Source organism: Mugil cephalus, chromosome 3, assembly GCF_022458985.1.
Source record: "Mugil cephalus isolate CIBA_MC_2020 chromosome 3, CIBA_Mcephalus_1.1, whole genome shotgun sequence".
Lineage (NCBI taxonomy): Eukaryota > Metazoa > Chordata > Actinopteri > Mugiliformes > Mugilidae > Mugil > Mugil cephalus.
Genome location: NC_061772.1, coordinates 8,777,272 through 8,790,740, shown reverse-complemented (window position 1 = coordinate 8,790,740; position 13,469 = coordinate 8,777,272). Strand labels below are relative to the sequence as shown.

The window sequence follows — 13,469 nt, the reverse complement described above, 5'->3', positions numbered from 1 at the left end:
GGACAAGCAGCAGTAGTCCATCAGCATTTCCATGGCAACAGCGGTGAAAACAGGAGCAGGCCTCCACTTCTTCTCTCATGTCAGTATGTATCCCATTATGGTTGTGCTGTGCGGACAGAAGAGCTCTGCCTGCTCACCACAGCTTTATTTATTTTACTGTCTTTCATCTGCAAACCACCACCAATCTGCATCAGAGGGAAATCCACTCTGTGTATCCCATAGGTGTCATTTAGGATTGATTCCCTGGAATTAGGAGACGTCAAAGTAGAACCATGTGCCTGTCGGTCTGTTCTTCTGTCGGTCCTTTCCAACACCTGTGATAAGGCTACAGAGAAATGGCGCTGCCTCAAGGTTATCCTCACATTAATTATGGCCACCATGGACCTCTGCATGCTTACACGTTGAGTGTCTGTCACTGTTAAATATTAAGGACAGCAGTGATTATAAGAAGAAGTGAAATCCCCCACTATCTACTTCTTAGATAAATATTTCAGGACATTAACGCAAGATCTTTTTTTTTAGTCTCTTTGTAAAACAAAAAAGCTGATCCACTTACTTAAAAGACACTGCTTCATTGCCTTGACAGTTTTTTCATTTTCATTTCTGCGAAAATAAAAAAATCAGTGACGAAGTACGACTGACCAGCCGAAGTTCAGATCGAGATATTTTGAGCTCCTTTGGTTCGCATGACCTCTCCAAAGGTGTGTTTTTAGCATAGGTCTGAAGTCAAACAGAGCCAGCGTGTAAAACTGTCATATATTGCACGAAGTGGATGTTACAGATTAAGCATCACTCAGTTGGGTCGACTTATTTTAAATAACTGGACAGTTGGAACACTGATCTGTAACGCTGAAGTAAACAACTGGACCACCAGCGGCTTCGCTAGCGCTGAATTTGGTTCTGGCTGTGTTTATCTCGGGCTCTGCACCCCACCATGGAAAAAGAGAAGTCATCATAAGGTCCTTAAGTGCTTCTTGAATTTGGCAAATAACTCCAAAGCTAAATTTAACTTGTGCACAGCGGTTTTACACATAAAAGAATTTGTATGAAAAAAAAAAAAGAAAAACGGGTTGAGTTTGGATGGAGTTTTGATTGAGTTTTTTGCACCGTTCCCCGTTAGTGTGTCTACCGCACATGTTAAACAACACCTGTGGAGTCCCTGCAAGGAAACCAGCAGTGTGTGGCAGAGAGAGAGCGGAAGAAGGACAGGTAACACTTTTAATTTGCACAAGTGAAGGTTTATTGATGAAAAATGTGAACCCAAAAACCTAATCCAAAAATAAAATGGCAAAATTAGCAGCTATTTAAAATACATCAGAAACGGAAGTTATAAGTTTATGTTTTATTGTGGATGCATTTGTTCATGTATTAGTGCACATGGGAATGTTTATTTCATTTATTTATTTATTTATTTATTTATTACAATGGAGGACATTCCTGCTAATCACAGTAGTAGGAAACATCGGGACAATTATTGCACTAAACACCCGTGTCCTTACATTACACATTTAAACCCTTGAGATATGACTGTCCTCTTTACACAGCATGTATGTTCACTTTGTGGATTAAAAATCTACACGGGTTGAAAACACATCTTTAAACAGGAAGTGTATATGATCTGCAAGCTACAAGAACCTTTAATGTTCAACAAAAAAATAAATAAAATAACATTTCTCGTCTTGAAGGTTGATCACTGAACTTTTTTTTTTTTTTAACAGGATATAGCGTCGCTTGTGTTTCGGCCTGATTGAAGTTAGATGCTGATTGCTACACACAGTCATTCAAGCAATTCTTCCTTCATTTGGTTGAAACAGAGAGCAGGACAGAGTTGACGGATACAACATGAAACACCTGCCACTGGACTGATTCCTGTATCAAATTGCCCATAGCAACGGCTCAAACGCTGGCTTTTAAAAGAGCTATTTCACCCTAATACATGGCCCATTACCAAATGGCCATTCATCACATTAACCCTACCTCTAGAGAGCTGCCAGTGTCTCAGTGAGTACAGTGCCACAGTGCTCTCTGTCTCCAGTCAGGACACACTCAGCAGCGTGTCCACTTTGCCGTGACTGTGTTTACCACAGAAATACACAAACGCAGCCTGCCGCAGGCTCTATTAACGAAGCGAGAAGAAAGCTCGTCTGATGCACAGAACATAGACTGATCGACCCTCTTGTGTTATATACAGTATTTTCTTGTTGTAACTTAATTGTGATTTTGCAGATTTTCCCGTAGAGCATATTCTTATGTGATGAAAGGCAAGATGTTTACACCCTACGTGCAGGATAGCAGCATGAGTTTCACTCTCCTGTTCACATCGTTCTATTGAAGATAAAAAAAACAAAAAAACAAAACAAAACAAAAAAGCTAAAGGTTGGCGCTAAATGTTCCATACAGGATACAAATGCAACAATCAGCACACTTAGCACACATGAAAAAAAAACAGACAATATATTTTAAAAATTCACAAAAATAAGCACGTTTACCAAACCTTTAATTAGCATGAAGCTGTGTCATTTAGCTGGAATTAAGGAGCTTCAGGCTGAGCTGTGGTGAGCCTGATTACTTAATAATATGGTGATAAATGCAACTATAAATCAAAGCCCCTGACAGGACTTGCAATTCAGGAGAGATCGTCCAAAATAAGAGCTGCTGACTCTCTCATTGTGGCGGTGTGTATGGGGGAGTGTAAAAGGATACCAGCTACAGTCAGCAACGAAACGACTTGCGCCAATGCAGTGACGGAAAGAAATAAAATGTCTCTTTTATTTACAGTGCGCAACTGCAGTAACTACAGCTGTGTCTTGAAAACAACGGTTGTGCAACCTAATGTCACTCAGCACAGAGAACAACAATGGCACTATGTTTGAGACACTGGTGGACGCCACAGTAAACAGAGCCGTCAGTGCATCGGACATAAAGCGATGCGTATCCAGTGTGGTACGGACAGCAGTGATCATCAAGATCGTTCATTCATATAATGTGTCATAAAAACATTTTATAATTCAATAAACAAATTCTCAATCTAATATTACATTTGTGAGGCCCCAGAGAATACAGCAACCTGCAAAAGTGATTAACTGACATATAAATTGATGCCGTCTTGTGTGACGTGAAAGATGCTGAAAAATTCAAAAAGTCAAAAACTGGGCCATGTCTGCCTCTTTCATATTCATGTGTGGAAAACAAAGAGGGATTTCAGGAGCTCTACAAATGTGTGTTTATTTTTTATAAAATAATTTATATGCACATATGTTACTGCAGTCTCTAGACTTTATTGGTTTTGTAAAATCCACTCAGCCCTTAAATAGAATATGAAGTGCCTGATTAGAAAAAGTCTGCATATAAGTCTGTGGACCTGGGACGAACACTTTTGATCTTCAGAATGTAAAAATGGTATTTATTGATGATCACAGAGAAAAAATAACAAGCTTGGAATATGTATATTCCATCAGCGCTACACTTTTCTGTTTCAATTTTTGTTTTGTTGCTCCTTTTGACATTTAGTATATTAGTCGTGATGGGTGAAAAGCTGATTTGACTGAGCAGTACTTTATAGTAGCAAAAAAAAAAAATTTTGTTTTAAATTGAGGCCAAATTGCACAGTGAAGTAAAGTCAAACTCTAAGCAGTTTTTTTTTTCAAGAAACATAAATTTAAAAAAAATGTATTTTATTTTACAATAGTGACGTGTGAGTTAACGGCAACTAAAAGGGACCCACACTGTGTGACGCTCTGATATGTGTCTTAATTTATTACATAGGATCTGCTGGATACATTTTTCTCCTTACTGTACCAGTTTTATCTCCTGAAATAATAAGTGTGGTGGCGGTGGACACGCATACAAACACACCTATTCCCTGTGGCGAAAATTTGTTTTGGCCCTTGCCGTTGCCTTTTCCTCGACAACGGCCTACTGTGCAGCTTAAGGTGCTGTTTACTGTTGGTTGAACGTTTTCGCGGCGGAGATGACGTGAAATAAATTCTGGCTCTAAGAGGTAAATCACTGCACTACTGGGGGACTACAGCCATTCTCTCTCACCTCGCCACTTTTAGCAGACCGTGGCTGATTTCCTTCCTTGCGTGACTCCGGAGTGTAAACACACAGGCAGAGTGACTCATCACTATTTCTCACTTCCACGGTCTGATATAAACACATGAAAGGGTCAGGGGTCACTTTGGGGTGGTGAGTGGGTGGGTGGGGGGCCAGCATGTCTCCCTGTAAGACATCTTCCATTCTCCAAAGAATTCACAGCTTCCTGTGGCCAAAGCCACACGCCTGCCCACTCTCGCCTAGAGGAAGGAGAAAGAGAAACACAGTTAGAAATAGGGAGCGAGAAGAACAGACAATTTGGGTGATAGATTACCTTCTCTGCCACGCTGCGCTTCAGCAAAATGGAAAGAATGCAGCAGGGATGAGTCTGTACCTTTTTACCCCCAGACAGAACAAGAAAAAGAGCGGCGTTTGAAGACAGGATGAAGGGGACAGGGGCGGGTTTCGATCGTACAGTAAATTATTTCATTCTCTTTCATCAGGTGGCAAACTGATTCATAAGTCACGAGAAAAGTTTACATGCGCCGGCCAACTTGTCTTTCGGGACAATTTGGCACCTTGTTAAATTGTCCGAGAACGTCCTGATCAGCACTTTGCCCTCTTGAGCCCTGCATTATTGCTGGGTAGTTAGGGTGGAAGGGAGGGATAGCCACTTCCTTTCAGGCCCCAACCTGAAGACGGGCCAAATACAGTCCGACATCAATCACTTTGCACTCCACAGCTTTCTCAGTACCATTGTTATAGAGCAGACCAACGGAAAGAGGCCGGTAGCAGGTGGAAATAAAAAGCCCTTTGACAACTATAGGGTTAGATCCCTCCCGAGATCGTCACAACATTTACCCAAGCCACAGGGAGTAATGTCTGGCTGCCTGCACCAGTCTGGACACACACACGCACACACACAAATATTCAGTCAGCGACATTCCCATATGCACTGATACATGAACAAATGCAACCGCAGGCAGCTTTTACAGACTCTTAAAACAATGATGCAGTCACTGACTACTACTGTAAGCACAGAAATAGCAACATAGGACAGGGAGAGCGGCCGCATGCAGGCTCAGATTCCTCCTAATATCCTCATAACAAACAAACAAAATAATGTCCTGTAACCTAAAATAATAGCTGCAACAGAATGGAATAGAATAGAATAGAATATAATAGAATAGAATAGAATAGAATAGAATAGAATAGAATAGAATAGAATAGAAAAACCTTTATTTGTCTCTCAGTGGGGAAATTGCTGAAAGCAATAACAATAATATTTGCTGAATTTCTCTCCTCGAAATGAAGTTAAAATGAGGATTGTTTCAGTGATGTTTGGAATTCGGAAACGTTAATAAATTCAGGAGGGGAAAGGAATGCGAGCGCGAAACAGCAGGTAAACAGATACCAACAGCATCCAGATTTTTGCCGCAATATTTGTTTTGATACTTTCTTTCATCGGGCCGACACATATTGCCACAAACTTCACACCCTCATCCTTCACAGCCATAACGCGGTCAACTCACAATCAGTGGAACTCAGTCTTTGTCCACTGAGACTAGAAAACGGTCTCCTCATGATTTTGTTTGCCTTTTTCTGCTCGTCCTTCTTTTCTTTTCTTTTTTTTTGTATTAAAAGATGATTGGCAATTAATTATTTAAGCTGGTTGCAGTGTTATAATACAACGTGGTTGGTCTTAATTTAGAAATGGGGACTCTTCAAGATGGTCATCCTCAGTCGGTTTTATAACAGTTTTCACCACATTTGTTGAGCAGGGCCGAGTTAAGCCTGACTCATGCTGCACAGGTGATATTTTTAAGTCATGATCTATTACATTACGCCTTGGTGACTTGGCAATAAATAGGATAATGATGAGAAGGAGTTGGAAATTTTCGTAGAAATATTATGCAAATTAAGAGGGTTTTTGTCAAAGGCCTGCTCAGTTTGCATCTGGGATTAAATATCCAACTTCTACTTTACAAACTAAATTACACAATATGGTCCAATGCAACTGTGATTACTAGGCTCCCACCATGTTTTTTGAATATGCTCAAAACACCCTTGCTTGTTTGTGAGCGGCTGCAATAATTTTAAAAACTGACAACAGAATAAAACAAATTTCTACAGATGCTTCCTACTATTCAGTGGCCACCGAGGGAATACATTTAAATCTTGTGAAATAAACTCATTTCGGTCGACTTTTTTCCGTCTTCGTGCTTTCGTCCCGTCCGTCACCGGCTGCTCCAAAATTTGAGCCTCCGTCCTCATTCCAGCCTCTCCCTGTCCTCTCATTTCTTGTCCTGGCACTGCCCACCACACCCATCACACCTCCCCCACGGCTGCACTCCTCTCCAGCCCCCTCTTCACTTGGGATCACAGCCTAAACCTGGCAGGATCTCTGTCACACGATGCCCATGCGTGTGATGCTTCGCTGGGACCCCCCCTTCACTCAGGAAATGCTCTCGGCCTTTTTCCCACCCTTGTGTTCCGCTGTGGAGAGCTGGGCATTACAACTGAATCCAGTTACCATCCCAAAGCATTCCTGGCTGATTCCAACCACTGCATGGCTATGAGTTCCCACAGACAACGAGGATATGCCCTAATTTCAAATCGGCTGAAGCACTGGGTATCAAGTTGTGAACTACCAAAGCGGTTTATGGCCAAACAGAGGAGTTTGAGCTCCACAATAGGCAATTACCATGCCCACTCATCCCCCTCCCCTTCATTCAATTTGTGGTTTTTCTGTAGGTGGATTGGGTTATGCGCAGATTAAAAATAGTCAACCCATTCCAGACAAAAACTGCAAGGGACATGGAACACACATTGCACAAATGATATCTCCCATTGTGGTGTACTGTTTGGGAATTCTTAATTGCTTTTTCCGAAGCAGCTCGCCACAGGAAAATCCCCCTTCAGAGTCAAGAAAAAAAAAAAAGCGTTGGTGGGCTGCGCGTAAACACCATAGATATTATGTAAACACATACGTATATACCCATGTCGCCCCATGTGCACCCATCAAACTGCCATCAAGGCAGTATCAAAGGAGCTAACCTGCAGCAGAGCCAGTTGTGGCCTGCGTCTGCCCTCCCTCTCTCCTTTGTGTTCTCCGCTGTGGTTTCTGCTTCAGCTCTCATTATTGATGTCTCTCCCTGCATTAGACAGACCATGATGGACCGGCCCTGGGAGGTGTGCAGGGCTGCAGGGTGGGCAGCAAACAGGCTCCCACTCACTGTGTTGGACCGAATCTTCCTACAGAGGCCAGAGTGAGGCAGGTAAAACGCAACGGTGAAGTGGAGAACCAAGGGAGCGTCTAAAGGGGAATCTCACTTTGGCGATTCAAAGCAGCACAAAGCAATGTGTAATTCTAAATTTTAATCTTTTCAGCTGAGGATCAAAAACAAGCCTGTTTATAGTCTTGCTAAAATACATCTAATATACATACAACATAATGCTGCAGAGGATTTAAAGACAATAAATATATTTTGAATTGCAATTTGACTTATCGCTGAGGATTTATACATTGACTATTACAAACAAATAAACCTTTGGAGAATTAAGAGCTCAAAGTGATCTCAAGCTTAACCTATAACACGAGGAGGATGTCCTTGTTTAAATGTTCAAATTGTCATTAAAGGAAAGCTTCTTTTTTTTAAAGTAAAATTTCTGTTTTCAAATTAAAGTATCCAATCAATGCACATTAAAATAAATCTGAAGATGACACACTGACATTTCATAGTGAAGTGAAACAAAGGGGAATTTTAAAGAAAAACTTTAATTATTGTCAATGAAAATTTAGTAAAGTGACCTGAGTCAGTCATTTTAATGTTAATGAACGTATACTGTGTTGGTACTTTATCCCCAAGTGTGACAACTTTTTTTTAATTTATTTTTTTTATTTAGAAATATCTCATAATATTTCCAAAGCCAAATATGCTCAAACCTGAAAACAATATTAGATCATAATGTTTATTAAGGTTATTTTAAAATATATTTCAATTATATTTAAATACATCTCTCAGATACTAAACTATATACCCACTATATTCTGACCCAACAATCATGTATTTATTTTATTTTTTTTGATTCTTTTCTATTTTCCTCTATTCTTTTCATGCTTTCCCCCCATCTTCACATACAGAAAAACTATTTGCTGAGACGCCAGTTCGCTATGAACAGGTATTTAAAATTATGAAACCTTTCCCTGCAAGTGGTAGCCACATTTGGACAGTTAGGAATTTGTAAAAACTCTGGACCTGCCAAATCCTCCCCACTGCCGTCCTTCATGTCAAATTATGTGGTGCTGCCTAGGATCACAAAATAAACCCGAAAGAATTTTACATATGTCTTTATTATTTTTTTCCTTCTTCTTCTTCTTTGTCTCAGAGGAATGTTTCGACAAGAGGCTTTTCAAAAGGAGGAGATTTTGGAAATAGAGTCAAGTCTGTTTCAACATGTGACAAACAACTGTATCCATAAATAAGAAAATGGGAATGTTACGACTGGAGTGGGCTATCTTTAATTTGACAGTATGGTACACCAGGGACTGTTGAGGGAAGGCGTGTGAAGTGCTACTGAGGAGGCCGAGGTTCTCACAATAACGTCTGCACCGGTGACTCATGCATTTTGGCATGATAAGCTCTTTATCTGCACTGGCTGGCTTTATATATATTTTTATTATTATTATTTTAAAGAAATACTTAGTGTCAAATGCACCACTACCCAACAATATAAACGCCACAGGCCTGACGACCTGCAGCGTAAAGCTCTCTGGGGATATTTTTGAGACAATAATCTCTAAAGTAGGATATGAGGTTGATTTAGACCCAACTGACGCACTTCACTGACAGATTCAATAAACAAAAACACGAATGGCATTTTTATCAAAGGGTCGGGAAAATACAAAACCCAGCTCTCCACTGACAGCTGAGTCTGATTTGGCTGCAGGTGTGAGGCGGAGGCCGACAGGTGGGCCACGGGACGTGACACCAAAAAACAAACTATGGCGGAATAAATGTATTTTAAAAATCGCAAAAATTGATAACTAAAGAATGAACACTTATTTTAACATTTCGATATTTTGGGGTATAACAACAGAGTATTTTCTCACTTCCATATCTACGCACGTTATTATCAGAGGCTATATGATGGAGAGACTTCTGGATGAAGTCATGAGCTTAAAATTACGTTTCTAGTCTTTTTTTTTCTTTAAAAAAGAAACAATCAATATAAAAAGAAAGACGTCAGCATTGAACTAAATGCGTCTAATGTCAGATTAACGAACACCTTGTTTTCTCAGTCAGGTGGACGTGTCTGAAGCAGGATGCACAGGCTGCTATAACATGAATATAGCTCGTCAAAAACCAGGATCCGCGGTGTCCACATAGCTTGCATCGAGTCTGTGTCATATTGAAGGGCACTTCAGCAGGGAGGATGTTTGTTCGTTCGCATGACTTCCCATCTTCAGGAACATCGCTAGAAAAATGACGCGGCAATTTCCAATAAATAAACAAATAATAATAAAAAAAAAGGAATTAACGAACCTCTCCGGAATTCTAGTTTGGGGGCTGTTTGGCCGCGCCTCCACACACAACACGTTACAGGTCAGGTATCTCGTCAGGAAAATTAAAATGTCATAAAGCGCACCTCTGCTGCTGCTGATTACTGGAGACGGCAGTGCCCATCAAATGCACTTCAAATCCACGGAGCGGCCCAACGCGCGCAATCAGCGGTCTGCTAGCAATCCCGTCCTTTCTCGATCACATAAACACCACTTAAACGAAAATATACACGGCCACCTACAGAGCAGGGAAAGTGATGAGGGGGTACCCACCTCGACATTACACTGTTTTCAATTAAAGTGACAATGTTGAGTGAACTACAGGCGACACAGTAGGGGCAAGGGGCCAGAAAAGCTATTAGGATGCATCTGTAAATTATCTATTGGAGGAAGCTAAATGTCGTGTTACGCTTAAAATAATTACATAATCATCATTTCATAGTTAATGTATTCATATTTTTTAATTTCTGTAATTGGCGTTAGAGCAACGCCCCGTTTAATTTTAAATAATCCTTAAATGAACACCTGTCGACGTGTTCATGCGCAATACTGACAAGTTGCCTCTAAGAATTATCAGCAATTACACTTTTAGTCCTGCATAACAAATAAAATAAAAAATAAATAAAGACAAATCTAAACATGGAATATTTAAACTGATTTTTGAAAAATCAACTTGGAGGATCTCAGACTAACATCTAGATTATTTGTAATTTCAGAGTTAGTATAATTCACATTTATTATCTTTATTCGACTTTATTTATCTGGTTATTTAATTAAAATAATATAAATTTTAAAAACTACCCCCTCTCTGCATAATGCCAGCAATTAAAAGTAAAACATGTAGATGATTTCCTGTTTACTGTCCTTCTGTGATATCCAGATGTAAGTACAGATAATGGCCTATAACGAAACATTTTTATTTATTTATTTATTGTTTAGAAATCTTGCTTCAAGTTCAAGTCGGATGAACTTACGACCGGTTGATCGATCACTCTGTGGCACTGTCTTCCAAACAAAGTCTCTGCGGCCTCTCGGTGACCCTCTGCGGACCTCTTTTACCACCGAGGAGTGAAACTAGCTTATTACTCAAAGACGATGCCTTGCGAAAGAAACGTTTAATGAAATTTCAATATTTCAGACTCATTTGGACTCGGCCTAATCTCCCCAAATTTGTTTGTGTGAAACCAAATCAAATTATTGATTGGAACAGTGATCTGCCAGGTGTATTCAATTTTCTGTGACAATGAAATGTGATTAAAGTTTACCATGTTGTGACTCACTCATGTGATCAATATACAGAATAAGATTTTAGGGTGAAAGGACAAGAATAATTCCTAAAAAGCTTCTTACTAAACCAACTGTACTGCTTTTTAGAATAGGAAAAGGAATACATAATATTAATGCGGCTTATGTGTACCGTGGTATTAATTTAATGTAACCAATAAAAATATGCATGTATGTACATTTGTGCTGAATATTGCGACAACATGACCAACCATGGCTTCATGGTTTCAGCACACTAAATAACGTTAGGACTGTCCGGAAGCCTGTCAAGACTGTGCGCTCTGCGGTGTACCTCCACCTAAGTGGCCGAGCATTCCTGAGGATGCAGCGCTGTCAAATATTTCATGATAGGACGTCATGGAAAAGTGCATGACTTCGTCTACGATGGAGCAACGGGGAAGGTCTGACCTCAGGTCTCAAGTCTCAGTAATGAACAAAAATCGGGCTCTTATGACAGCCTTCTTCTGCTGTTTCTATAGGATGTGGATCAATACTTAAAAAAAAATAATAATAATAACACGAAGCAGTTTTGATGGTATCTAGAGGGTCATATTATATCGGTGTGTACCCCTATAAAACATTAAATCTTTGAAAGTGGTGGAGGGTAATAAAAAAAGAACTTTTCCCAGTGGAAAGAGGAATACAGCAGGGAGTAGCGCATCGCCATCCAGCACTGATGGTTTGTGTAAACATTACGGACACTGACTTCGGTTGGACTTGAAAGTGCAAATGTATACACATGTTTACCGAATAGACCTATACATAACAAAGAAAGGATAATATAACATGAGGCGAATGAGCGTGAGAGAGAAAAAAGCCATAATGGAATGAAGTCATCAGTGGTAATTAAATGCAGTGGGCAGAGAGAGGACGGGAGCGCGCCTGCCCCTGGTGCGCGCTGGGTGGTCCGCTACGCTGATAAATGTGTGGCCCTCACTACAGGCGAGTGGTCGAGCAGGCACCGGTTAAAACAATACTTACATTCATTTATCCACGCTTTTAAATCTCTTCTGTAACAGCAACAGCTAACCGTGATGTCCGTCACCTTTGGGCAAAAATTGGCTGAATTGTTTTCTCGCTTCCCCCGTGGCAGCGGGGGAAACGGCAATTGGGTGATTTTATCAGTTGGAACATTAATAACCCATTTGATGTTTAAGTTATACTAGATTTTGATTTAAATCTGCCACATCAAAGCGAAGACGCGTAAATTATTTTGCGCAAAATGATTCTAGGATATTTACGCACAAGAGAGAAAGTCAAAAAGACGCCAAAATATGTTATACATTTGAGCAGACGCCAAAATATGCAGGTTTCCCTGGTCCTTATTTACCACAGCATTTTCTATAGCCTACAAAGCCTTCAGTAACCATAAGTATCCCATGTAAAATATAATACTGCAGAAGATGAGAAGCACGGGCTCATTTAACTGAACTCATGGATATGCAGGCTGCAGCTTTGGAGATCTCTAGGGAACAATAAGCAACCTACTGTCAACAGTTTTAGGCTATGGACTGATCGCTTTCCAGTAGCTCTCGCTCAAAGCTGTATACAAGGCAGTAAAACGACTGAAAATAAAGCCTTTGCAGGTCGGAAACACACACGGATAAACTGTCCCGCATCTTCTGATTAACGACAACATTTTCAATTAAAGCAAAGACGAGTCTTCGGAGCGTTATACAACTCCGGACTCCGTTTTCCTCAATTATCATATATGAGGTCACATAAAACAAACACCGTGTTTCGGATTGTAAAAGATTCTGCTGGTCATGGTATGACTGAAAGAGTTAAATTCACCTTACTTCAGTCCCAGGATCATTCGATGCTGAGCTGAGCTGGAGGAGTCGATCTCAAGTCCCCCGTCCGAGTTTCTGTGCTCACAGTTCGGCAGACTTTCCACCTCACTCCTCCCGCGTCCCTGCGTAAATATTATGACTGCATTACACAAACAATATTCATGTGTAAAAACGTCCAGCATCTACAGAAGACTCTGCGAACAGACTGGCATATCGCGTCAGATTGAGTATTAGCTGATCTAACGGGGCTTTTGCTTGATTTTTTATTTAAAGAAGGCCAGGGAAAATGTTTACATTTTGCTGTATAAACATCCTGCCCATGTTCCTGTCTATCTTTTCACAGAAATCAGGAGGGTGGCTTCGGATACGAGGGGCACGTTCTCTGGTAAATGCTTTTCATATATTAATAATGTTTTGGAATATATTTCGTGAGTTTAATGATAGTGGATACACGGCCCACTGCAGTGCTGGTGTATCGAGAATGTGGCCTAAACTTTCGGGGTACTTTTTGCACTGTAGGCTTATGAATGTACACTGTTTATGAATAAACATTCAGTGTTAAACATAAGAATCACGTTTAAATAAAATCACGATAGAAAACAAGGCAATCTGTAGCTGGAGCCTGGGTCCAGTGTAATTACTATTATTACTATTGCTATGTCTTTGCCCATTCAGTGAACTACACAATGGGATGCATTCGCACTCGAGTATAGATTATTACAGGCTATATGTGTTATATATTCCTATTTCAATGTAAGGAAAGGAAAGAAAAAACATTTCGCAGAAAAGTGAAC

The 13,469-nt window shown here is 40.3% G+C and overlaps 1 long non-coding RNA gene across 1 annotated transcript; it reads right to left on the bottom strand.

Annotated features, from left to right (window-relative positions):
- Positions 1–1,216: 1,216 nt before the first annotated feature.
- On the bottom strand, positions 1,217–13,344 carry LOC125005982. Its single transcript, XR_007112513.1, has 2 exons — positions 12,677–13,344; positions 1,217–4,295 (listed from the first exon to the last, which is right to left on the bottom strand). It is a non-coding gene; the product is annotated as an uncharacterized LOC125005982 (long non-coding RNA).
- Between the last annotated feature and the right edge of the window lie 125 nt (positions 13,345–13,469).